The sequence below is a fragment of the Serinus canaria genome, chromosome 1 (assembly GCF_022539315.1).
Source record: "Serinus canaria isolate serCan28SL12 chromosome 1, serCan2020, whole genome shotgun sequence".
NCBI classification, from domain to species: domain Eukaryota; kingdom Metazoa; phylum Chordata; class Aves; order Passeriformes; family Fringillidae; genus Serinus; species Serinus canaria.
The window spans coordinates 54,702,813-54,730,300 of record NC_066313.1 but is presented as its reverse complement, the minus strand read 5'-3'; the positions used below and the strand labels follow the sequence as shown (position 1 = coordinate 54,730,300).

The 27,488-nt window shown below is 39.9% G+C and overlaps 1 protein-coding gene across 1 annotated transcript in view; it reads right to left on the bottom strand.

Moving 5' to 3' along the window:
- ENOX1 (ecto-NOX disulfide-thiol exchanger 1) overlaps positions 1-27,488 on the bottom strand; it is a 356,835-nt gene that overhangs the window by 221,393 nt on the left and 107,954 nt on the right. Inside the window, exon 3 of the mRNA XM_030234651.2 lies at positions 23,995-24,083. The gene's annotated coding sequence lies outside the window, so the exon portion shown is untranslated. The remainder of the gene's footprint in view (positions 1-23,994; positions 24,084-27,488) is intronic.

Below are 27,488 nucleotides of genomic sequence, written 5' to 3'. Positions count from 1 at the left end.
ATGTAGGTTTTTAGGTATTTAATTTTTGTTAAGTGACCATTTACATTTCACGTCTCTGCGGTTTTTTCTCTTTTGTGCAGGTAAGCCTTTTGTACATGGAAGAGTGGATAAGATAATCTGACACCTGCAATTTTCTGCATTTACTGAAGCTTTTCAAGCTGCACCATAGTTACACATATTTTCTAATTATTAAATCAAATGTGAGAAAAGACCTCATGATAGGGTGGAAAAAATATGGATGCCTAAAACTGTCTGTCACTTTTTAAAATAATAGAGTTGTTCCTTTTTCTTAAATCACTGTTCTGTGCTGCTGACCCAAAAGTGACATCTACTGTCTTTTCTGCCTGTGAATCTCACCTTCAAGAAACAATTTTTTTGTCAAGTTTTTTCTCACTTTTCCACTCTCATCTGCTTTTCTACGTAGCCAGAGGAAGAGGTGGAAAACAGTTATTATACTTACAGCAGGGAGAAAGAAATTGTGTGTGTATTCACTGCCAGCAAACACAAAGCCCCATTGTAGACAGAACAGGACCACGAAAAGATCTCATGCTAGAAAATGAGGCATTGTCATCATGAACCCTTGCATTTCCCTGTGAGGCTGGGACTTGGAAAACATGCAATGGACTCCGTGTTTCCTGGTGGTTGAAAGGGTAGGAGTTGGAAAAAAAATCTACAGGAATTTAGAATTATCCAGGCAGTGCAAGGGTGCAAAAAGATGGTAACAATGAGAAAAAGAGCAATCCAGACTCTCAGGAAAGGATAACTCCCCCAGCAGAACACGATATTTCTTAAGCATCAATATCCACTGGCTTCCTCCTTTTTAGCCTCATGAATCTTGCCAACCACCCTGACCCACTGAGACCTTTGATGGAAACACAGGAATTTAATTCCAATGTAATCCATTCTTTAATGATAGAGCATGCAGGCAAAGCTTACATAGGCTTGCCTGTACATGTAATTAGTAGATCAGAGGAATAAAACAAATAATTTCCCTCTGACCAGTTCAAGGAGATGAATGTTTATTTAATCCAAATTAAAATGTTTCTTATTTATTACTTCTTCTAGCCCAAACCCTGGTATATGATTAGAGCTGGGCAAAAAGCAATATTCATGTCCCACAAAAGCATGCTAATTAGAAGAGAACCAAAGGAATCTGCATTGGGATGAAGTTACTGATTTCAACTGTTCAAGATTTTTGCAAAGAACCTTTTGTTGAAGTCTGCAGCCTGCCAGCTGCCACGCTCTCCTCAGGTGAGTGGTGTGCACTCCAGTACAAATAGGCCATAGCTCCCAGGACAAACACTCAGGGGCTGTGATCAGAAATTCTGCCCTGGATTAGATAGATCTTTCCACAATGGAAAGCAGCTGGTGTGTTTTCCCACCTCTTTTTCCTTTCCTCCAAGGAAAACATCTGTTTCTAACGAATGGAGAGGTGAATGAAGCTCCCAGCTGGCTAAGAGGACTGGGCAGCTGCCATTATGTCAGGCAGTGCGAGATTGTTCCCCTCACTGGGCAGTGCTGAATGGGAATGCAGAAGCAGACAGTCCTTCTGGAACATCGCAGATACAAGTCAAAACTCATGGCAAGGAGGATTTTCTCTGAAGAGAAACTTATTCCTTGCAATGAGCAACTCTAAAAGTCATCTCTAAATGCTAAGAGATAAAACTGTGCTGTTGGGAGTTACAGTCTCTTCACCTTGCATGAATACTAAATTTGTTCTTCTTCCAGGAAAAAGAAAAGAGAAGGAAAAAAAATATCTCACCATATCAGCAATTAAAGCACTGTGTTGGGAATCTGCGCTATACATTCCAGGAATTTTAGAACTGGTGTGAATGGCAGGCAAGGAACAAGAGAGATAATGATTGTAAAGGCAGAACACTGTTTTAAAAAATAAATTAATACATAGCATATCTGAATGCAAAAAGGCTTAGCCAATGCTTCAATTGGAAACTCCCAGCTGAAGGTGAAATGCAAAGAACTGTCTTTTAGTCATTTCGGGCAGCCGTTGACAGGTAAGATTTCCTGTAAAATGGATGACAACACTGACCTTTAAAAAATTATCACCAGATAGCAGAACAAAGCCTTCCTCTGTTTATCCTTGGGGGACTGGGAGCTGCACACAGACAGGATGCCAAAACAAGACAAAAAATGCTTGGTATTTTTCAGTGTGCTGGAGAGCTACATGCACCATGAGACAATCAAATTTGAAATAAAGCTTTGGGAACACAGAAATAACATGCTCATGAAATGTCCTGATTTTTACAAGCAGCAGCACTCTGGGCAGAACCCTGCCTACAGAAAGGGCTCCATTAATTCCTGTTAATGGGGTTGCCTCTCTCCAAAGGTGATTTTCAGGCAGACTGAAAAATTTAAAAGGAGATTTGTCCCCTAACACCAGGAACCTTTGCTGACTGCACACAAAGAAAGCAGGAGAGAAGTGTCCTAAAATTATACCCTGTGGCAACCTCTTTTAACAATAGACAGGCAGGCATATGGATTTCAGGAGAATTGTTTTAATTACTGGTACAGACTCTACGGATGAATTAACAATTTCCTGCTACACTCTCTGTAGCTCAGCAATCCTCATGGCCTTTAAAACTCAGACTCTGAAGCAACATCAGCCAAGCACCGCCTACCAGCAGGGAACAGTGAAGTCCCATCTCAGATGGGGAGGGCACAATCGACTTCTGTCTTCTGACACATGGCTACCTGACTACTGAAAGGAGAGGAATTCTTAAAAGCATTCTCATTTAACTATCTTGCCCCTTTTCTTTGTAAAGTACATAGAGTGTACCTCTAAAGAGTAAGAACTCCCTTTCCTTTTTTATTCCGTTTGATGAGAGGCTTGTCCAGACCTGCCCTTTACAGAAGCATGGCAGAAACTAGTTGTGCTGTGTGCACTGCTACCAGTGACCCCTTGTGGAAGCAGATTATCTTCTCCTGGTTCATAAATCTACCTGTCACCCTACCTGGAGAGCAGACAACTCATCAGTATGGATTACCGAAACCACTTGCTGTAGAAATAAAGCTACAGCAAGATAGATTAAAAAATAAAACAAAGATTCCCCTTGGGATGTGACAATTCCTTAACCTCAGCCTCAGAAAAAAATACAAGCTTGAAATGGAGAACTGTGATCTGTAGAACCAGATGCTTGGAAGAGAAACATAGAAAAATGGCAAAGGAGCTTCAGCAACGATGCTTGATCCAATCTGGTTCAGAGCACAGGTTTACTTTATGGCTCTTATTTATCACAGCCAACAAAGATGAAACTGTTCATTCCAAGGTTGCATCTATATTTCATATTACAAATCCCTGTGGTGAGGGGATTTAAAATTCCACCATAACATATTGGTCAATGTGATCACAGGCCAAGGGTGCTTTTCTTCCTTTAATATAATAATGAAATATTTTGCTTATGACATTAGTAACTTATAAGTGGATTTAAAATAAGAACCTCAGAAAGAAGAAAAAAACCACAACTCAACAAACCACTCAGGAGTGATTTCCAATGACATCTACATATTCTAAGCAGCTTACCCAAATGCTTGTTAGAAAAAAAACCAACTTTGATCCATGATATGGTGCAGTGACAGGCAACAAAGATTATTTATATCAGGTTAGAAGTTTTTTTAATTTAGCACTTCTTTTTCTTTGGTTACTGCACAGTGAGTTTTCCACATTAGAATTCATAGCACATAGCTGTGTGCTTCCCTAACAGAGAAATTCATCTGATCCTGTTCAGGTAGCAGGATGATGACCAATTAAAAAGCCAACTCTTCTGGAAGAACAAGAAATTTATGAAGACAAAGGTTGGTCCAGGTATGTGGTCTGGGCATGTCTAGTTGGCCCTGCCTGTCCCCCTAAAGCAGTCAAGCAGAAAAGCTCAGCTCCTACCCTTCTTTTCAAATCACAGGGATGAATTTAGTCTCCCTCCATGCTCAACTTGACATTTCCCCAGCAGCACATGTCCAAAGGTACATAAAAATGAAATTTCAGAGTATTAATTAGCCAAGAATGGCTAAATATATAGCTCAAAGACTCTTCATGCTATGTCAGCACAAATCCACTGCCTTCTATAGGCTCGTTAGATCACCTGAGTCAGCATTACGGTCTGTATCACTACAGACAATCTCAAATTTCCAATATCCAGTTGTGTGATAATGTTGATATAAACTTAAAGGAACTGTCATTTCTCTTTCTGAAACCCTTTTTCTCCTTGGAATGCAGGACCCTGAATCACAGGGAAGAGAAAGTGTATTTCTCAGTTGCCTAAGAGAAAATGACACCTGAGTCCAGCCTGATATACACAGGGACATCTTCTGTTATATCCAAAGGGAAGTATATTCCTCAGAAGGCTGATATATTTCAAGTTTAGCTTAATAAAACTAAAACATTGGGGTTTTTTCTATACTCTTCCTTTCAAACTTTCAATAAAAGTTTTGAAAAGAGTTTCTCATTTAAATATATATTGGTACAGTTTAGACTGTTTTCAACATCCTCCAGTGTCATTGCAAGGAGCTCCCAAACACCAATAAATTATTGCCTGGGTTAAGTCTCTTTTGTGGACAGTAATTGTTTGGCCTTGTTTTAATAGAACTGGAGTAGACCAAAATTAAACCCCCTACAAGGGACCACATGTCAAAACACTGAACTGAAAAATGCAACCAAATGCTGCTGAGCTCCACTAACTCCTGTTTTCACATTATCATCATCTCTGCAAAAACCCTAAGCACAAATACTCCTGAGTGACAGTATTTAATGACTGGTGATCATGCAGAGAGCTGGGACATAAATAAACCTCATTAGGGAAAGTTACAGGGAGAATCAGATGTGCACTGGCTGTTGTGTTACCAGCCCAAAGTATGTTCCTTCCCCAGTAAAGAAAAGCCAAGGTATTTTTCTGTTTCACTGAGGAGCCAGCTATCCAACCTGCTTTCAGGGGGATGATGCTGTGCACAGATGATTTTGTGTCAGCAGACATTAGCCTGTAGACATTTGTTTACTGAATTCTCCATAATGATACTTATTTGCCACTATAACAATCTAAGTGCCGCCTTCCAGGTAGTTTCCTTTTAAAAAGTAAAGCTAATTGAAAAACCTCACTTAGCATAATTTCATCACCTTTGCTTAATCTCATTTTTAAGTGGCTGACCTTAAATTCAGATCAACCCCAAAATAAAAGGCCTCTGGCAGAGATGTTTGTAATGCACTTCCCACAAAAGAAGGAACATATAAGCCAACAATGACAAAACAGAGCTCAATAGGATGCCCTTGTTTTGAAAATTTCATCTCTAATGTGCACTGATGCACTTTTATCTCATTTTTTTTAAGGGAACCAATCTTAAAAAGCCTTCCTCTTACACACAGCCTGACAAGTTCATTGGAAAAGCCTCTGAATATCAAGATATCTTATGAGCAGAAGTTTGGAAGATAGGATGTTTATATATTATGACCTCAAACTATAAGCACAGCTTCTCTCATCTGACTTATCTAAACTCCTATGCCTACACTACCCAAACAGGACAACCAGGTACATGATGGGAGGGACACCCAAACACCAGCACATCTCACACTCAGAATCTCTCTCCAGGGGCCACTCCTGGACAGCTTTATTGGCACCCAGCAGTATTTAGCACCAATGTGAGCAGGGCATCTTGTATGTTGAGGAGCACCACCATGTGAGCTGTGGGAAAGCAGCTCCACAAGGGAATGCTGAGCACCTAACTGAGACCTACACTATCAGGAATTAAGGTCAGTAAGCAATGTATTAAAGTCAGTGCTGCCAGCCCCATGGGCCAAATGTCCTGTCTAAAAGCCTTCATGGCTGCCTGAGTCCATTTAAAATAAAAGAAGTAAGCAAAGAAAAACAACCATTTTTTCTCTTGCAAGGGAACAAAAGTAATCTTTCCATGTCAATTCTGAATGGCAGAGAATAAACTCATTTTACCCAAATGTGAGCAGCACCTCCAGACTTCCCTCCGGTTCTCTCCCCATTACTTACAGCATATAAAAAGGGCAATTTAACTGAAGGAGTTTATATTTGGGGCTTTTTTCAGCACTGTTTCCAGAAACTAGCAGATGTCAGTTAATGATCTTGAGTCATTAGATCATAAACCACACTCATTTCAAACACTGCAATCTGAGTGATTATTTGTATATCATTAAGCAACATTCTCAGAACAAGCTCAGTATGTTTCCTTATTCTTGAATTTAAACATTCCTTATTGTTGTATTGAAATACAAAAACATTGGATAACCTTTTCTTTCATATTTTTTAATTGACAGACTACAGGCAAGGTTCTTTCCTTCCTTTCATTCCCTCTTCTCAGCAAAGCGATATATAAGCACAGTGTCATTACAAAGTGCAACATTTCTTCAGCTTCACAACACACTGACACAAAGCAGATGACATTTGTCCGCACTGAAGCTCTGCACGAGCACTAAAACTGAATCTTATGAGTTTCCTTCTTCACAGAGTTACAAAGCCACTGGTCCTTTCAAGGGGAGCACTTATTTTAAACTCCAGAAAGAGAATATGATTGTTTATTTGAAAGTGAAGATAGATGGCATGAGTCAGACAAGCATGAGTATACCTGGCTGTGCATATATTTAGTAAGTAAAAAAAACTGTCTGTATTTTCAAACATACAGAATCTTCATAGCTATATAAATATAAATATAGATATATGTATGGAGACAGCAAGTCTTACATGCATCTATGCATGCATACCTACCTGTACATGCTCAGCTGCAGGTAGATATTTATAACAGCTTGCATACATAATAACATGTACTAAACAGTATAATACATATCAAAAAAATACACATGTACAAAGTAATATTCTCTTTCATAACATGAACTTAGATTCAGTTTTATCTATCTACTGGAAATATTAGCTAGGCCTCTGATTCACTGGAACCATGCTTTAAAAAATTAATTACATAATATATGCTGAAAAATGCCTAGATACATGACAGATAAATTAGTTTCATTTGAACACATGTAGGGTATGAAAGAAATTAATTTAATAAACATTGTGGCTCTCATCCTGCAAAAGCATATATAAGTCCCAGTGAGTTCAGTTGTAATAACTAAAATTATTCATGGGCAAAAGAGTTTGCAGATCAAGGCTATATATGCAATTTGGTTGTTACATTATGTTAATTTTTGGATCTACTATTTCACCATAAAATCTGACAAGGCAGAGTCATTTATGAGACATAAATATAGAGAATTGAATTATAGGGAGTCCTCTACATACATAACAAGATCAATTATTAATTAACATTCAGAGATGAAGATATGTTGCTGTAGAGAAATTACTTAAGGGTGTCAATTGACAATGCTGGTCATGGGCTGGGATCCTCTCCATTACCTCCATATTGGCCACGATGATTCAAACAGAGCACCTGGACACACCCTATGCCCTCACACTTACTGCAAAGGGATCTCCCTTCCCCTTGTCCCCCCCACCACTGTCACAGCCAGTTACTGTGGCTGGAACCAGGCCCAGCCATAGTTCACATTATCCTGCTTATAGGAAGATAAAATCTCACCCCCTGACTGCTGCTGTAACTCAGGTGCAGAACCACCTTTCTGCTGATCAGATCCTGTGCTGGTGCAGTCAGCAGGGCTCTGCTGGCACAATGGAGCTGTACAGATCTACACCTGTAAAAGACCCACCTCCTACAGGCAAATTAGATCCAGACCAGCAGCAACCTGCCTGGACCTGCAGGATAGACCTCTTAGCTAATTTAGATAATCTAAAAAATTTGGATTAAGTTTGAGCATGCTATCCAGACTTTCTCAGCAACATATTCCTTCCTTTGGGGACTCACAGGGGTAACTCAGCCCACATACCACAGCAGTATGGGTTCATCTCAGTGATCTATGGATGCCTCCCTCTGAGCTAGTCACTCACAGCTCCCTTCAGCATTACCAGAGAGAAACACTTTCAGGGTGTGATGAATCTGATTTATTTTGCCTGTCTATTTAAAGCTGAGATGATTCTTGTCCTAGAAATGCCTGTTTGTCTCCACTGGCTATGCAGGGTGACTAGCTCTCATGTAGGTGACAAAAGTCCTCTCATCTATGTGACAGCTTCACTAGCAACAGTGCTCACACTTAGCAAAATAAAACACAAAAATGTTAACTAAAAACAAACCTTGAACAGACTAATACATGCATATTTCAAGATACAGATCTTAATGCAAGGCAGAAATACTCTTATACTCTGTGCTTTCTGACCAGAGTTTCAGGAGTATGTAGTTGCACAGGAGCAAGTGACATTTATGAACAGCAGCAATATTTGGTTTGTGTTCTGTTTTCAGCAGTCTTCAACAGGGGAAGTTTTTTAAAGGACTACGAAAAAAAGATTTTTCATAGTGTTCCCCCCACAGGCAAAGTCTTTTTGATCCTGAAATAGCCAGAAATTAGCTCTAACTGCGAAGCATAAAAATTAACATGTCTCTACCAATATGTTTTCACTAACTATTATAAGTTTGAAACACAAGTCTACAGATGCCCCAAAAGGGCAAAATGTGATAAAACAGAATGCCCCAATTAGATTAAATATAGGAAACCTTTTCTTAATGCTGTACCCACAACCTTAAGCAACCTAATGGAGACACCAATCCACAGCTGACCAGGTCACCTCCACCTCCATTTGGCTTCATTTTGCTGAACCCTTAAAAGCCTTGTCCCATATTTTCCATGGAGCAGTCTCCTATTCCTTTTCAGCATTTGTAGTTACTATAGAAATAATGCATTTTCCTAGGTGGCTAACACAAACTACAAAAGGAATCAGCTCCAGATGGATTACAAAATTGATGCCTTCCCCACCACCTTGCAGGCATTAACATTAGAAAGCTTTCTTAAGAAAGAGGAGGTTAGAATAGATGACAGAGGATACAGTGAAAATACCAATGTATTGTAAGCATAAATGCCATTAATAAATCACAGGCCCAGCACATAATTCCACATAGCAATTCCCAGAAAGATTGTCCTAATCAATAATAAATACATAACTCCTTTGAATTTGCTAATTTGTTTTTGAGCAGTAGGAACCCACTCCCTAATTTCAGAGTGCTGTCCTCTAACTCTTTGTGCTATGTAAAGTACACATTTGGACATGCTGAATTCTCTAATTAGTCTATAAATACTTGACTTTTACCCACTGCTTTGATAATTGCTGGGGAAAGGCCAAAGCATTTATGGTCAATCAGATGAAGAGGAAAGGAATATGGCCCTTTCAGCAAGTAAAATGTAAGGCATTCTGTGGCAAAGCAGAAGCTATTAGCAGGATCAATATTTCTCCTAGTACCTTAATAAATCATTATATCAAAGAACAGTTGCAGGATGAAGAAAACCTCATTCTACCAACAAGGATGCTTCCAAATCAACAAATAAAACATCATTTAAATTACAAAGACCTAATTGGTGTACAAAGGAAAACGGCAAGCATAGAATACAGCCTCTGATGCTAGGCATGTAAACATTTTAAATCATTAGTGAAGAAAGAAAAGCAGAAAGACAAAGAAACAGCTATGCTAAGAGCTCTCCATGCGTAATTTGCAGATTGCTAAATATTCATGAATCCACCACACCGTAGCTGACTGATGGCACCATGTTTGGTGTAGATATCATAGCTGGCAGAAACAGAAGAGCACCTGGAAAACAGGATGGCCTTTGATATCTTTATTATTGACTGGAAAAGAATCCCCTTGCTGTTATTTGCACTGAGGCTTTTTTCCTCTTCCCCTCCTTTAGCTAGCAAAGAACCAGCTAAGATTTGTAAACACTAGAATAAGAGAAGGGAAGAAGTATTTTAACGGCTACTTTCAAGTAAGGGAACATCTCCTCTCACCAGACATTGTTTACAGCCATCATCACATGTACCCACAAAGCCCTCTTGGCCACGTGACATAAATCAGAGTTCTGTCCAAGAACACCCTGATCATGTCCCGCACAGTAGGTAACCCTCCTACACACAAATATATATGTGTGGATATACGTGTGTACGAATATACAGCTGTGAGAAGAAGACAAGGCTCACAGTGTTGCAAACCTACACATTTCTGTGGAGCACACTTCTGCACTGCTTGTGAGCAGCCACCAGCACCTTTTTTTGGAAATGTCAACTCACAGCACTTTTGTTTTATACTGTAACCTTTTGATCTAATAGAGAAATTATGTAACCTAGTGAGGAAAGAGCCACTAGAGTAACAACCCCACGGGTTCCACCAGGAGAAAAATGTAATATACTGTTGTGAGCAGCATTTGGGTTTATTCTTTTGTTTCAGTAATCTGGTTTTAGCTCTTTATTGAAGGAATATTACAGAAAAGCAAATGCTTCACATTGTTCAGTCACTATTTTTGATTCCTGTCACAGCTTTAGAAGCTTGTTCCTAATTTATTTCGTGGCAAAATTGTTGCCTTTGTGTAAAAGAATCACCTGCTGAAGGAATTTCATTGTGGAATTCAAGTGGGTACTCTTTGGTTCACCAGTTCATATTTCATAAGCTTCTAATTCTACAGATGTGATACTTTAGAAGGTCAATTGTCATGTGTCTGGAAAGCTGACAAGAAAGTAAACAATGCCAAACAGGAAGGGAGAAGGAGCATCCTGTTGCTACATGATATCTCCTCACCTCACTTCAAACAGCAGACACCTTACCCGTCCATCAAAATTCTCTGGAAAAGCAGAGTTTTGGCCATATGGCAATAGACCTTATAAGGTTCTGGCCGTCAGCATTTCCACCATATGACCAGCTCTTTCAGTTAAGTAAGCATAAAAATGGACAGTGCCTAAACTTTTCATGCTCTGAACTCTCTATAGAGATGCATTTATTTTCTCAAACTGTAATTTATTCTGGGAAGAAAAATGGATTAGTCTCTCCATAAGTTATGGCTCAAATCAGTTTGTTGGTTGATCCTCCTGTTGTAGAAAACTTATCAATCCTGCTTTACAGAGCATAATATGCAAACTTTAATAGTAAGGAAACTGCTCTAGTTCATATACTTAACTGCCTACAGGCATCCCAAGAGTTCTTCTTCTCTTCCTGAGGAGATCACATATTCCTCAGCTCATCTCATGCCTACTAACACATCAACATAATTTCTCTGGTAGCATCCCGGGACTCTTTCAAAAAGCAATTGGAAATGCCCTTTTTGCCAACGTTTTACTTTTTGCTTGGCATGTATCAAATTGTGGACTGTAAACCTCTCGATGCAGGGACTACTCCTATTTGTTTATGTCCTTAGTGGCCTAAAGGCATTATCAGCTTTATTCCTCAAATTATCAGCAGCTGAGGGGATCATTGTGAGCATGACCCAAACTTCAGGGATCCCGTCCAACAGGATCACGGGGGGAAGGCTAATGAAGTCCGTGTGCCCTTTCAATTCTATTACCGTAAAAGTCTTTCTTTTTCCGGTACAGTAAAAAGACAGACTAGCTCTTCAAATAAATAACCAAGAGTGATTGGGATGGTAGGACACGGATTCAGCAAAGATTCAGTATTTTCTTATTCTAGTCAACCTGAACAATTAATTAACAGCTGCCTTCTTTGTCATTAATTTTGTTGCCATAGTAGCCTCTGTAAGTGGTTTCTAACAAACAAGGAAGATTTATCTGTCACACTCTAAATCGATCAGAAAATGAATGATTTCACATTCATTTTTGTTTGATAATGATGGGTAAAGCACAGTGAATCATTACAACAGTGTTTTCTGAAAAGTGTAATGTGTCTGTTATCTTAAAAAGCAATCCTAAAGAACAGGCCCAGAGATTAAAAGTGAAGTGTCAGTTCTATGTAAACAAAATAATGTCTTCATTAAGAAATGACAACAGTTTATAAATAATAAATAGAAAAAAAAGTTTCTAGATTTTTTTTCAACTCCAATTAAGCATATTTTGCTTAGATATAAACACTTCCATGCACTACTTTTTGCTCCAAATTCACAGCTGGTGAAAAACCATGGAGAAAAACACTGTAAGACAATTTCCTAAAAAAGCGAGTTAAAATTGATGAGTTTAAACAAAGGAATTTTCTTCTACTTTAGGTTTCTTGGATTGTAAAAAGAACAGCAATCCACAAGGGAGAAAGCAGGGTGGGCAGGTACATGCCTGCAAACGAAATTCAGATGAAGTTCTGGCCATCGTCATGTGCCAGGGGTTTGGACTTGTTTAGAGAACTGCAGGCTGCAACCTGCAAATTGGATCAATATGTTTCTTGCCTGATAAATTCCAGGAGGGAGATAACAGGTACATTATTGGAAAAGATTGTTGTTGCCTTTCTTCTAGAGGACAAGGTGACAGATTCTCTTAAAGCAGTAATGGCTCTTTGCTTCTTCACCAAACAATGCTTTGGAAAGGAATGTCGTTTCAAATCTTGTCCTATCTATAACCTGTCTCAGCTGGAGTGGGGACAAGAGAAGAGTTGGCAACATAATCAAATTACTCAGATTTCCTTGATTAAGAAGCTAGTAATAATCCCAAGGGCAAAATGCTCCAGTCACATCAGTCAACTTTTTCCATGAAGGAAAACAAAACAAACATGAAGGCAATGGGACTTACATTCCTCATTAAACTTGTCATTTTCCACAGCCAAGCCAAAGTGACTTTGAATTTCTTGTCATACTATTGATGCCCAAAGTAATTGACTCAGCTACAGACAACAACACAATTAAATCTTATTGAGATCAAATGTTTTTGTTCTTTATCTCACCTCTTGGAAGAACTAAAGTGAAAATTTTTAGTCATCTCCCATAGTGAATATGAGCAACAAAGGATGTATTTTTGGTCATCTCCCATACTGAATATGAACAACAAACAAGGATTATGAACAACAAACTACTGGGGAGATCATTCAATCATGAAAGCGGAGACATCACAAATACAGAAGAACATCAAGACATCAAGCGCATGCAAAATTTTCAATTTTCTAGAAAAGACGTTTCCATCACTTTGCAAATTCACTTTTTTTATTGTTCCGTTTCTGTCCTGGGACTTGCTCCTATAAGCTACCAAACTGTGGAGACAAATGACACAGAAATAAGGGAACAAGGAGCAGGATATTGCCTCTGGTAACAGCTCTGCACTGAGGGATATAAAGTTCTTGATGTTAGTGAGTAGCAAAGGGCCTTGTTTCCGACCCATGCCCCCCTCCACCACATCCCCCCAGCTGCCTCAGTTCAATCATTTGCCTGGCTATACCCAAAACCATACCAGGGTCATTAAAAACAAAAATCTTTTTTAAAAATGATTCTTTTAACGTGGATCATTTCTCAGTTCCCACTTACAAAGAATCTGCTGAGCCTTTAAGCTCTGCCAAAGGGAGGGCAGCCTCTGGTGATGAGTGTGGAAATGAGAGCTGGAAGGCAGTATGCTCCCAGATCAGATCTGTGTAATACAGTATAGAAATAATATAAAAATGCAGCCTAAGCGCAAAGAGCAAGTCTGATTCTCGTTCACTGCGGTTATTTTTAACTGAACCTCTGCCTGTCCATCTATTACACCTTTCCTGGCAGAACAGGGGCAGTAGCAAATCTGAACCCACTTTTGAGCCAGCATAAAAGTTGGAGAGAAGTCACAAGAGGTAATTTCATTACTGGAAGTTTAATGAAAACCAGCAGTGGGACGGTAAAGCTGCACACAAATTGCTGCCTAGGGAGAGGGAGGCAGGCAGAGCAGCCAAGGTGAGCTGTGCCTGGGAACAGCCGATGGGATGGGCAGGTGTGGGCAGCCCTGCCAGCTGGCATCAAGGTGCCTTCACAGCACGGGCTGGCCCTCGCCCACAGGGAGCTGAGGGCCAGCTGGGAAACTGAGGCAGGACTTCTAAGGGACAGGGGACATCAATCCATTGAAGGAAGCTTCTTCTCTGCTCACAGGGTACTCTGTTTCCAGGACTCTGTGGTGCTTTAAATGCTGTGCAAAGTCTACCGTAGCATGGTGTGGGTGATGACACCAGGCTGCTGAGTGTTGGTTCTGTTCTGGGTTGGAGACCACTGGAAGCTACATAAACTCACCAGCAGTGCTGAGGCCAAGCTGACTGCACTGAGTCAGAGCTAATGAACACTGCCAGTCATGGCAATTTATGAGCTTGTACTCAGCATCTTGCTAACTGTGCTACACAGCTTCTGGTTGGCTTGGAAAATGGACAGAGGGAACTCCTCCATGGTGCAGAGGGAAACCTTTAGTTCTGTGGGCTTTCACTGAGCCCATGAATCCTGGGAGACTGAAAATAAACCAAAGATTTCACTTTGGGGGAAATTCTACAGAGTGGAGTACAAGTGGAGAACTAAGAAGTGAGAAAAAGCCTCTGAATGAGCCACAGGCTGCCAAGTTAAAACCCTCTACTTTGATTTAGGCTCCACTGCCCTAAGCACATCATGCATTCAGTGGTGAGACTATCAGCAGTCAAGTGAGTCTTCAGAATATGCAGTGAAACACCTCCAAAGAAACAAAATGCTGTCATAAAGCACATCCATGTTGACTTGTAGAGATTTTTTACTACTTTAAGATCTTAAAACACTATATTGCACTTCACTATCAAACATTGACTTTTTTTCTGAAAGCCCATCCTGTGGCACTGCAATTTGCCTGCTGACTGTATGGCTCTTGACAGAGACAAACCTCCTGGATAGAAATCCCAACTCACTTCAACCTACACACAGAGCTATGGAGGTGGAAAAATCAAAGATGCATTAATGGTGGAAAGTTTGCAGGAGGGACCATCACAAAATCTGAAGGCAAAGGCCTCTAGCATTAAAGAGGAATGTTCCTGGAAGGATTATAGAATCATCAGAGGTTCAAAATGCTTCATGCCCCAGAACAAGAGAACAACCAGATCTCTCTGTATATTTACACTTCATTGGGAACAGATAGGGTATTTGATTGATCTCACTCATGTGTGACAGACACAAGAGCCTGACAGGAGATGTTCTGCAGAACTTTTGCCAGATTTCAGGAATACTGCTGAATAGCTCACACAACCCTCCAAAAAAAACCCCAAAAAACAAAATCCAAACCAAAAACAAACAAACAAACAAACAAACCATAAAAAAAAACCACAAAAAGAAAGGAATACTGGGCAACAGCACAAGAACTCATTGCAGAATAAACTATGTCCTTAACCTGTTACTCTGTAATCATCTCTTCCCCCCTTGTTTCCTTGTCACCTCAGGAGTAAAAAAGCTGGGTCAAGAGAAAAACACTCAGGATTTTTTCATGGACTGACAGGAATACAGAACATAATTATTAACTAAAGTGAATTAGTGGCCCTAAAACACTAAAGAATGGCATTATGGAGCAAGTCTCCTTTAAGGAAAACACATGATATCAGTCAATTTGACAAACAGGGTTCCATATTTCAGTCAGCCCTCTCCTAGATTTAATACTTGACCTTTGCATTCAAGATCCTTGGTTCCTCTGAAATGTTTTATTTTATTCTCTTTAGTGCTGGTTCTTGTTTCAGTCAGATCAAGCCAGGTTTTCTCTGAGACTGTAAGAATAGGGACATCTGAGTGCAACCTGTTAATACTGTCATAACTACCTTCAACTGCTCCTGAAATTCTAGTGCCTCTGGGAAGTCCTGTATTATGAAAATTGTCTTTCAATGCCCTTCATCTAGTCTGTGTAACATCTTGTGTACTTTTGTTGGAGGCTGTAAAGGCAGGAAAATTTTCTAAGAAAACCACTGAGTGCAATAGTAAGAAACCACTATTAGCAAGGGGGAGAAGTAGAGTTGGTTTGCCACACATCAGGAGGAAAAGCTATTTGCAGGATCAGAGAGCCACAAAAGTGAACACTGAAGACAAAGGAATGGAAATTCAATTCATAATAGGAAAACTAGATTAGAAAGAACTGAGATAAGTTAAAATTTTTCAAATTGTCTAGGCCTTACAAATTTCACCTTAGAAGACATATATCACTGACTGAGAAAATCTTAGAGCTGCTGGCAATTAACTTTGGGAGGTGAGGTCAGAAACAGTTAACTTAGCAAACACTCAGTGGGAAATAACCAAATAGGCTTGTCTTGCTATGCAAGACTTGAGGTTAGCCAGTAGATCACAAGCTTCAATAGTCACTTCACATATGCATGAATATCATATTTGAAACATAAAGGAGAATGTTATCTACAAGACACAAGAGGGAATTTTCCTTTATTACTTTGTTTTGGAAAGAGTTCATAACCATAACCTTAGGTGAAGTGTTTTTAAGGAGGATGTAACTGACTGACAGTGATTACTCTTAAAAACATGACAAAAAATTGAAGGAATAGTTTGTTGATTAATGCAAGGAAGACAAAACTTGGGGAAACATGACAAAACACACTGAAAATTTCAAATATGGTTGTAAGAACAAATGGCATAACTTATTCCTCTTCATTGCAAGTATGAGACAAGTAACTCCCAAGTTAAGAAAAAAAAAAAAAGGCATTTTCCTAGTTGTAAAGAAAGTTAGGCATTGGAATGAATTGCTCAGAAAATCTCCATCAGCAGAGGCCCTCAGAAATGGGTCAACCACAGTTCTAATGGGAAGTGTCAGCACAAGTGATACAGCTGCAGGACCCTCAAGCTACTTACTAATTTTCTAGGATATTTCTAGAAAAAAAAATGTGGCTACTTAGATGAAGAACATCTTTTTTGTTTGTTCTAGGATATTTTGAGCAATAGTATGTATTACCTTTTCCTTGGTAATTTTTAATAATGTTCTGAAGGCCCAGAGTTAAAGAGTAGCTTGACCCAATATATTCTTTCATCTTTCTACTTTAATTTTTCCTGTTTGAGCAAAGTTGGTCAAGATTCCACAGATTCTCATAACACTTCTTGAACTCAATATTCAGTGGTCTTTTGGGGTTTTTTTTCTGAATGTGGAATCAATGATATTAAGTAGGAGCACACTCTTCCCTGAATGGTTGCCTAAAGCCATTTTTAGGTCATTTCTTCCATATAGTCAATTAAAGTTGACATGTTTTCTTTTAAGTTTTGCTTTTTGATTCTGGTTTGTTTTTTAACTTGTGGCACCTACTAGTCACCTCCTCTGTATTTTCCCTTCTCTGAAGGGATCATTGAGCCTAAAAACCTGAGTTATTCTGGAGCAGTATACCTTGGGGTTCTCAATCCCAGAAGTGCTGTATGTGCTACACCTCAGCCTAGAAAGAAGGCTGGAACTTTACCAAAATCAAGACTTTGCCTTACTATTACTTATGATATTGATTTGACTCTGCTCAGCCTTGAATTCTGAAGATGAACAAAGCTTGGTCTTCAATTAAGCTGGTGTTGAAGAGTTTTTACAAGGCTGACAAGAAGGAACTGAATACTTATCACAGGCAGTTTCTAATGCTGATAACACTGGGAATATATTAATTGCAGGATCAAACTCATCCTCATTCAGAAATTATGTGGCCAGTAGGATTAGGGTAGTGACATCCCCCTGAACTCAGCACTGTTGAGGCCACACCTCAAGTGCTGTGTTCAGTACTGGACCTGTCAAGAGCTGGTGTGAGTCCAGAGAAGAGCAAAGAAGATGGTGAAAGTTCTAGAGCACAAGTCTTATGAGGAGTGGCTGAGGGAGCTGGGGTTCTTTAGCCGGGAGGAGGCTCGGGGAGATCTTATTGCTCTCTACAACTGCCTGGAAGGAGGTTGCTCAACCTCTTCTCCCAAATAACAAGTGACAGGACAAGAGGAAATGACCTCAAGTTGCACCCAGGGAGATTTAGCTTAGATATTAGAGGAAATTTCTTCATTAGAAGAGTTGTCAAATATTGGAATATGTTGCCCAGGGAAAACAGTGGAGTTACCATCCCTGGAGATACTTAAAAGATGTGTAGATGTGGCATTTAGGGACATGATTTAGTGGTGGACTCAGCAGTGCTGCGGTAAGGTTGGAGATGATCTTAAAGGTCTTTTTCAACCTAAATGATTCTAAGATTCTATTATTTGCTCTCGTGTAAATTAATTTTAAAAATCCTTTAATGTTTACTATTTGAACAGGTAGTCTTTTTTCATACTTTAGCTAAAAAGCAGGAGAAATGTTCATTTTGGTTGGTGCTTGGCCATGTAAACAATCCTTGTTTTTTAAGTACTCTCTTCAAATTTCACTGCTGTTTCTGGAGACTTGAACAGTGGTGACAGCGTATTTCTCCTCTCAGCTGGAGAAGGTGTTTTAACTGCCTTTCAGAAGTGAAATCAATTCATGTCTTTCTGTATATGGCAACAGACTCTCACTGGAGCTGCAGCCTATGACTTTTATCTTCTTGTGATACCTGCTTCGGTCAAGGGGATTACTCCTCCTGGAAGGTGTCAATACTGATGGTGCTCGGTTGAACAGCTGTCCTCTCTCTTCTACTATTATTATTCATGATGTGTGATTGATTCTTCTGAGGGCCTTAGGGATGAAAAACTTAGCAGCTCTTTGCTGTCTTTCTTTGAGAGGGACCTAATGGACAATTATTGTTTCTGCAATGCTCTATGGCCACCATTTCACCTCATCTATTGTTCAGCTATCTCTGTGCAGGCAGAATGTGGGCAATGAAAAGGTGGAAGATGTGTCATTATCCATATGCTGAGAGCCATCAGTTGCTCACTTAGTGCTTCTCTAACAGTGTCATTCATTACCCAGTATCACACTGAGAGAGCTTAACTGATGGAAGAGGGAGAAGGCACTAGCAGTGACTGCACTTACACACAGCTGAAGCATATTATGGATTGGGGTCATTTCGGCTGAGGGTGTAGCTCTATAGTAATTATTGAACTTCTAAATTCTGGGCTTATTTTACATAATTTGTATTACCTGAAAGTTGTATTGACTATATTGACTATATTCAGCTTCTTAATGCTGGCACTTGTATCAAGAATTTAGCAACACATGGAAGGTGAAGACAAGAAAAAGTATTTTGAATGGGACCTATAAAGATCTGCAATTCCTAATTCTAAAAAAACAGATTAACAACTTAAATCAGCTACAATGTAAAGTCATTTTCCCTTCTAATATTTGAAAATTACCATAAAGAAAGTTACCTTCAACTGTTTTCTAGCTTCACTATAAATAAGACACCAAAATGCTCCCTAAAGAGCAAATAGAGCATGGCATGGATTTTAGAAATACCCAAGTGTTGTGTAGGTCTGGAAAAGACTGCATGGGGTGGCACTGAAAAATTCCTCACTGGAAGATTAGATAAACTTTTCTCTCTGATTATCTAGACAACTCTTGCTGGTAGTGAAGGCAAATGAGCCAAATTATCTTTGGTGTCCCTAAAGTGTTCTTGACCATTGACACCAAAGATATCCCTTCTTTTTATGTTTTTCCTAGGAATTAAGATCAGCAAAGATTATCATTAAAGTGCCACTTTGAAGCAGAAGATGATGGCACCACAGTGAGGCAAGTAAAGAGCCTTACTCCTAATCTGAGCCTATGAAAACTTTTCCTAGTTTGCAGGAGTCTCTCAACTGGTTTCCCATTCTTCTGGGAAGTAGCTATCATTGAACAACAGGGAAGTATTTAAGGATGTTTCCAAACTGTTCCTCCAGCAGAGGAGGTACTTGCAACCATTCCTAGAAACAACTTGAAAAGAAATCAAAACATAAAATCCAGCAGAAGGTCAATCTGCCGTCTGGGTTGTTTGCTGGTTTGTTTTCCCTGCATACATATGAATTTCAGTCTCTTGGCAGTTCCTCTGGCACCAGCTCTTACTCAGGTGAGCACACTGCCATTCTAGATTTTCTCATAATAACTTGTTCTGTGGCTTGCTGTGGGCAACAAAAAATCAGAGCTGGATGGTAACAGACACTCTGAGCCACCAATAAAAAATGAAAATTAAAAATGCATATAAAATCATTGAGTTGTTGAGGTTGGAAAAGGCCTCCAAACCATCGATTCCAAGTGTAAACCCAGCATGGCCAAGTTTCCCATCATGTCCCTAGGTGTCACATGCCCATGTTTTTTGGACACTTCCAGGAATGGTGACTCCTCCACCTCCCTGGACAGCCTGTTCCAGTGCTGTTCCAATCCTTTCTGTGAAGAAATTTTTCTTAATATCCAATCTGAACCTTCCCTGGTGCAACTTGAGGCTGTTTCCTCTCACCCACTGCTTTTCATATGGGAGAAAAGACAAACTCCCACCTCCCTACACCCCCCTTACAAGCAGTTGTAGAGAGAGATAAGGTCTCCCCTGAGCCTCCTTTTTTTTCAGACAAACACCCCCAGCTCCCCCAGGCACTCCTTACAAGGCTTGTGCTCAAGTCCTTGCACCAGCTCATTGTGTTTGTAATTAGTTTGCACATAAGACTCATTATTTGGACACAAGAGCCTTTACAAAATCACAGTCTTGTTTGGATTTCTGTTCTAATAAAATACAATTCTCTCTCCATGGCAGCTTGGTGAGATTCACTTCCCCCACCTTCCAATTTTATCTTCCCATATTTCCTTCAAGCATCTAGCTTACAGATTTTCTTCACCTACCAAACTATTTTGTTTCCATCTTTTCAATAATTCAAATATATGCATCAAATGCACTCATGGCATATTTCCAGGCAGTAACATCCCCTTTCCTTCCTGTCTCTTTGTAGCCAGGTAATTTACATATAAGATGCACAAAGATAACCGTGCTCTTTCACAGTCCTCGTTTGTGCACCAGCTAGACTATTCCTCTCCCTTCTCCCTTTCCCTTCCATGTTTTTTGACAGATTTGTGTTTTGCCAGTCGCAAATTCTTCACTTGAGAAGCAGCAAGACAACGGAGCAGTGCTCCCCCAGCAAACTCCCCCAGGAGCCTGCCCACGCTGACCACGTACCCAGGAGGTTGGGACAGGAGGACAGGGCAGAGGAGCCCAGCCCCAGGAGTCAGAGCCTCCTCATCCCATGCAGGGGCCATGAACTGTTTTCACAACTTTTGTTTTCCTCTGCTCCCTGTAAAACCAAACCATACTTGTTTCACCACAGGTGTGTCAACAAGGGCAATGGTTTGAGGACACCCCAAGGGGTATTTAGTGACCCCAGGAGAAAACTTTAGAAACTCAAGCAATACATTAATCAAACTCCAACAAAGGAAGAACAAGTAATAAAGATGTCAGGAAAAAAAGAGGCCTCTCTGGAGAACAAGTTGAGGGATCATATGCAGGAAATACACAAGAGATTAAGAAAACAAGAGGAAGAGATACTTACAAATGACAAAAAAACCCCTTGAAATTTGCAGTGAAAGACATGGGATAAATGGAAATAGCCGACCCAGGTTAAACTAATTATTTAGCTAGATCACTGTCCCTGATGTTGACTGATCATCATCAACATCATCACTGATGTTGATGTTTCCATTCAACATCAATACCAGACACTGCAGAGAAGTGGTACAAGAGATACCCACACAGCTGGAGAAGAAGCTTCACCCAGGATGAGGATCAGTGAGTCCAGCCTTCTGCCACTGCTATGTAACCACTGTGACTTCTTTATAAAGGTAAAATATGAAAAATATCTCTGTGATGGCATTCTTATTGATATAAATATCTATTTCTGGCAATACCTTTTGATAATACCTTGGGGAAATATTTTCCAAGGAGAAATTACACCTTTTATATCCTTTTCAGTAGAACTGTCTTGCCTTTTAATTTAATTGGTTTCCCTTTGCTTCTGCATTATAATGAGGGTACAGCACATCCTTACCCAACTGCTTTATGCCTCTTAATATACATACATCTAACATGTACATATATCAAACGAATATCATATTTATCCTCTTTTTAAATGGCACAATACTAATTTGTATGTACATCACAAATTTCCAAGAACTAGACTGCTGAACAAGGAAACTTTTAAAATGTGTTTTAGACAAATGACTTGCCTAAAAATTCTCCACATGGCAGCTGTTGATTGCATTTGTATCACGTTATTAAGATGCAGGCCCAGCCTCGCTTTGCTTTGGCAATTTTAGCAGTGACTCTTGGAAGCCTTGGGTGAGGCGTGATTCAAACAACACTCAAAGACAGGTCTGGAAAGGAAGATTTTATAAAGCTGCTGTTGCTACTAGTAAAGTAATAGCAAATGCCAACTGCAACTAGTTTTCTCCCTCTATCCCAAATGTCTTCCAGTGTTCCGCACTTCTTTCTCCCCACCCCCCGTCTAAGAAAACCACAAATTTTGCCTGAAGGGGTATCATCATTAAAGAAAGAAGCAGTGCAGTCAAAGCCTTAGGATGACACAGATCATTCAACAGTTGTTCAATTACAGTGAAAAGCTACTTATTTTTGAACACAGAGCTTTCACTCAACACAGGCCCAAGGCAGCATTATCAGATTTGTATCTGCAGTATCTCAACCAGTCTGATGTAGGGCTTTCACTCATTACAGAAGCTGTGCCCTTGTGTGAGGTTTACATCTAGGTTCAAAGAGTTTCTAAAGTGTCTTGGAGCTGTGTTGGCTTTAAAAGGTATTCTCATAATAATTTCCAAGAATGAATTAGAAGTTGTTTTGGATACCTCTCATCTCCTAAATCCATCTGATTTTGTTTAAGGTTCACAGGCTACTTTCCCTGCAGAATTCCTACAGACTAATAAAACAGTATGTGACTACAGAGTCAACAAGGAAAACAGTAACACCCAAAGCACGCCAAGGTAAACCAAGCAAATGAAACACAGGATATTCAAAAATGAACATTTTTGAAAACTATTATTTAGACCATACAATTCCTACAGACCCCAAGGGTGACCGATAGCAGGGTATGACCACCCAGATGGAAAAGTTGATTCCCATCGGTTTTTCTTGGTAGATTTCTATTAAAATGCTGTTCAGTACTAGCTGTGAAAGCAGTAAGAAATAAAATTTTTCTCTGTTACACAGCTGCATAGAAAAACATATTGAAATGCAGGGGAGTGTTTTCTACCCTCTAAATCAGAGTGATTGCTGGCCACACTATCATTAAAGCTGACAAGGACATAGCATTAGCTACAGGCTTCTCACCACTTCTTGCCATGCTGACACTACAGGAGTCAAGCCATTATTATTATGCTATTTTTACAGTCTCTTAAATATAAACTTTTTTTTTTTCATTTTTGTAAACTTTCCATGAACCTGAGCTCCTCCTGACCCAAAAGCCTCAGTAATTCTGCTGATCGTCTGCTAAGTGTGCTTCTGAAAATATCCACAGCTGTAACTGTGGTCAGCTGCTCACATATGAGCAACCTGGGTGGAAGCAATCGATTGCAGGGCCTTTTAGGGTAATGCAGCTCCAAAATATACTGAAAGGCAGAGCAGTGAGAAGAAAATGACATACAGGCCCAATTCCTTTCTGCAGTTCAACTCTATAAACTGCCATCATTCACTTCGAAGGAAAGATGAATGGGTTACTCTGCATCTGTACCACTGAATAGAGTTATGTCCTAAGCATCTGGAGAGAAACAAAATGAATTTTTCACAACATTTTCTCTAGCATAACGTTAGATTTGGCTTGCAGTCACTCAAGATAAAAAAGATAACAAGTCAGTATAGAGGTCTACATGCTGAAATACTGTCCTGGTTCCAGCCAGGGCAAGGGTAATTTTTGCAGTAGCCAGGATGGGGTATGGCTAGGACCCAGAGGTTATCCTGTACCACCTCAGGTCATCTTCCAAGGACATGGAGAAGGGCTTGCTTCTGGACTAGGGTAGCATGGCAGAGGGAGTGGCTGTGTATTTCAGAGGTTTCCATGGGGTGGGCAGGAAGATTTCTTTCTCTTACACATTCCATCATTAGTATCGTTGCTGTTACTGTCCATTTTCTTACCTCGTTGCTGTTTCCAGTAAATTGTTCTTATCTCAGTTTGTGATCTTTATATTTTGTGACTCCCATTCTCCTCACCGTTCCATCATGGAGGAGAGGAAGGGGGAGGGAAGGAGGGAATGAGGAAGGGAGACAGGAGGGGAGTGAGCAACATGTAACTTGGAGTGGTTTCAGTGGGAACACTAAATTGGAGAATAGCATTCCTAAACCATGACAAATAGTCAGAACACAATACATTTTACAGACCTGTACACAGGAAGGTAACTTCTCAGTGGCCCCATCACAGTATTTCCAAACTTCCAAATTTCAAACTCCACAAATTCTCATGGCCAATCCTGCAAAAAGTGGAAAGTACAGTTAAAACTAGGAAGTTTCCAAAGGAAAAGCAAATAAAATCATCTGTCTCCTTGGATATGCAATGCTAAAAGTCAGAGTAGAATTGGTTTAGAGGATATTAAACATTTTACACTAGAGGAGCAGCTAGATCATATCAATTACACAAATATAGCAAAGTCCAAGTTAAATAAAATGCAAAATGATAAGTTTTTTTAAAGATATGTTTCAGGGTAAAAAGTCAGTGAATATATGGAACTGGATTAGAAGAAAAGAGAGAATACTGCAGCAATTTATAGTCCCTTTGAACTGTCTGAATACTGACCATAAAGTGCATTTTCAAACATATAGCATATCACAGAAACAGACACTTATTTCTAGCCATGGCACTTCTAGGCTTTTGGGCAAGGAGAGCAGAAACAGTCTAGTGGAATTGTGCTGTGTGACAAAGCATTTACTGGTGGGTTCTGCCCAACATCAACAAACAATTGTTTTTCCTTTAAATGAAGGAAAGAATTTCAGCAGTAAACAAATGCTTCACATCTTGCATGAGTACTTCAACAGAATCAAAGCAAACCTGTCTTTTCACGCCTCCTGGAAATGCTATTGCAAGTCAAAATACAAGTCATAGCCTGAGATCTATCAGTTGCTAAGTTTTCGATCATGACAACAATGACACCACGATAATAAGGGATGGTGACACGCAAGACACTAAAGCTTCCTGTGATACTCCCTCCTGGAATCCACGCTCGTTATTGTAAGGATAATTATCTGGGTATGCCTGAGACCAATTTTGCACTTGTTGTATAAATATGACCTCTTGCATAAGACGTGAAATTTAAAATCATCTCCTTCACGGATATCATTGAGTCATTCCATTACCTCTGGGACAGATATGAATTATGCATTCTTCGATTCTCTTTAAAATTTAGATGCACAAGGGGGCATGGAAAAATCTAAATGGTACTAAAAATATAAAGCATTCAAGAAAGAAACAATAACTTGCATGCTACTGAGTGCTGCAGTGCACCGAAGACTCCCTGCCTGGTCAAGAAAAGCACATAAAGCACAGAAATGTAGCAGCAGGCCTCCATGCTAATGGCTGCTGGTGACAAGGGCTCACTGAATGTCACTGCTTCACATACTGTGTACTGTTCATTTCTCTTATCTGTGTGACCTCACTTTTGAAATGACTGATGAAACTTGCCTGAATTAGCATCTTTGCTTCTGGGTATTTGCCACCTAGAAGGCATTTAGTAAATTCCCAACTAAATACAAAAATAAAGCATGGGGGAAAAAAGATCATAATCTTAACAAAAAATAATCACTATGTCTGTTAAAGAATACTTGGTGTGTAATGCAAAAGGGCTGCTTCTCTGAAGCCTCCTCCTTAGGTTATTTTTCTACTTGACACCCTTTAGGAGTACTGGCTTGTCACAATACATGCATTCACATTGCATACTTGGCTAACATTTTCATAATTGGTGTGAATAAAAAGAAATAGCTGTTACTGCAAGAATACAAAAAAGAAATGTCTCTGTTCAGATGCCCTGCTGCTATGATGACCTATTTCACACTAGCATCTGCTCCCTTCTCATGAAGCACTCCAGATGTAAGCTGGCAAAGCAGCACCGCAAGTATGTTTCCCAGATGTCCACTGAGTGCTGCAGATGTTTTCTTCCATGCTTCACATTTAATGTGTGCCTGATTAATTTTTTCATTATTATCTCAACTACTTGGCCCACAGATTTTCCTACAAAGTTTGCAGAATCCAGGACCTAATTTGCAGCCATAAGGAGCAGCTCCCTTTGTGTAAACAGGTTCATTAAGGTCTGGAATAACCAGTCAACACAGCCTTGGTCTGAATTGCCAAAAGAAATGCAAACTTTAGTAATCTATTATGTCTTGATAATATTTGCCTGAGGATTTAACACAATGTTCATTTCAATTCAAAATTACAGATGTTTGCAATATTCAGATGTATCAGTCTGACCAAAAATATTATGCCCGTACTCTGCCTCAAGCCCTTGACCTGAATGAGGTTAGTGACAGGGATATGAATGACTTGAGTGGAAAATGAAACACAAAAGTAGTTTTATCGTGAAGAACAATATTTCTTCTGTCACTAAACCATTTTTTCCCCCTCAAAATTACAGAGTAGACTGCAAATCTTCAAGGCTAGCAGTCACGACGACAGTCTAAGTGCCATTTAAAAGAATAATAATTTATGAGGCGCTTTGATAGAATACCAAAGGTCACAGAGTAAACTCCCCAGGGAGGACAGGATGACAAAGGTTACAAAGATGACTAAAGACTCGCCTACAGAAAGGAATTTTCTTGCAAGGAAGATGTTTTCTTGCAACAGCTTCATCCCACCTAACACAGTTCCTCATCCAAATGAGCAGTTCACCTTTAAGTTAGCTAAAAGGCATTGCTTGGAAAATGTGCTTCTTAAATTTGTAGATTAGCAGCTTGACCTTGTACCCACTAAAGTCCCACTGAAGTGCTGGCAGAGGGAGGACACTGGGTCTGTCCCACAGGGCACAAGGGGGATTCCTGGTGTGATCCCACAACATCAAGCTTGACATCAAGCTTGAAAAATCTCTGGAGTCTTTGCAAGGCAGTCCCCAAAAAAATCCTACTTTTGTGGCAACCAAAGCACCATCTGCAGACCTCCAACAGGCCACCAGAGACTGGCACAATTTCTCTCAGAAGTAGTATGAGGTAGGTAAAGAGCCTAAGACACACAGTTGACACACTGCTCCTGGACAGTTGTAAATATGCACATCAGCCATCACTCTATAAAGCAGTTTGGACAGCTTTTCCTTGCCATAGCTATGGCATTCCCCTTCTTCTGATGCTGCAAGTACATTAAAAAAGGCAAGCATGAAGAAAAGCAGGAAGAACTCTTTTTGGCGCAGCTCCACTTTCTGCCAAAACATCTCCCGGCTCATAAAATACACATGAACTGGTGGGAGAAGCTGATGCTGCAAACCTAGGAGTAACCAGCGGTGTCTACAAAACATCAGAGTGATAAAAAATAGCTTAACCTGAAGCCAGCATGCAACAAAAGACAGCTCATCTCTTCAGAAATGTGTGGCCATAAACATTTCGAAAACTGACAGTTTCCAACTGTTCACAATCCGCTGTGGGAAGTTTCTGCAGCTGAATCAATGGCTGGCACTTGTGGAGGGGTCTGGCACAGCTCTGAAGGGTACAGATGTAACATGTGCTGGTAAAGAAGAGGTTATTAACTGCTTTGAGTATAAGGGATTATATTTAATTTCTGCAGGATAACTGTGAAAGCCCATCTTGCTGGTATCTCACCTCCATGCCTGGCCTCCCAGTTCATAAAGAGGTACCTGAGAAGCAAATAAACATTGAGTCAGATTATCTAAGCAGTGTTT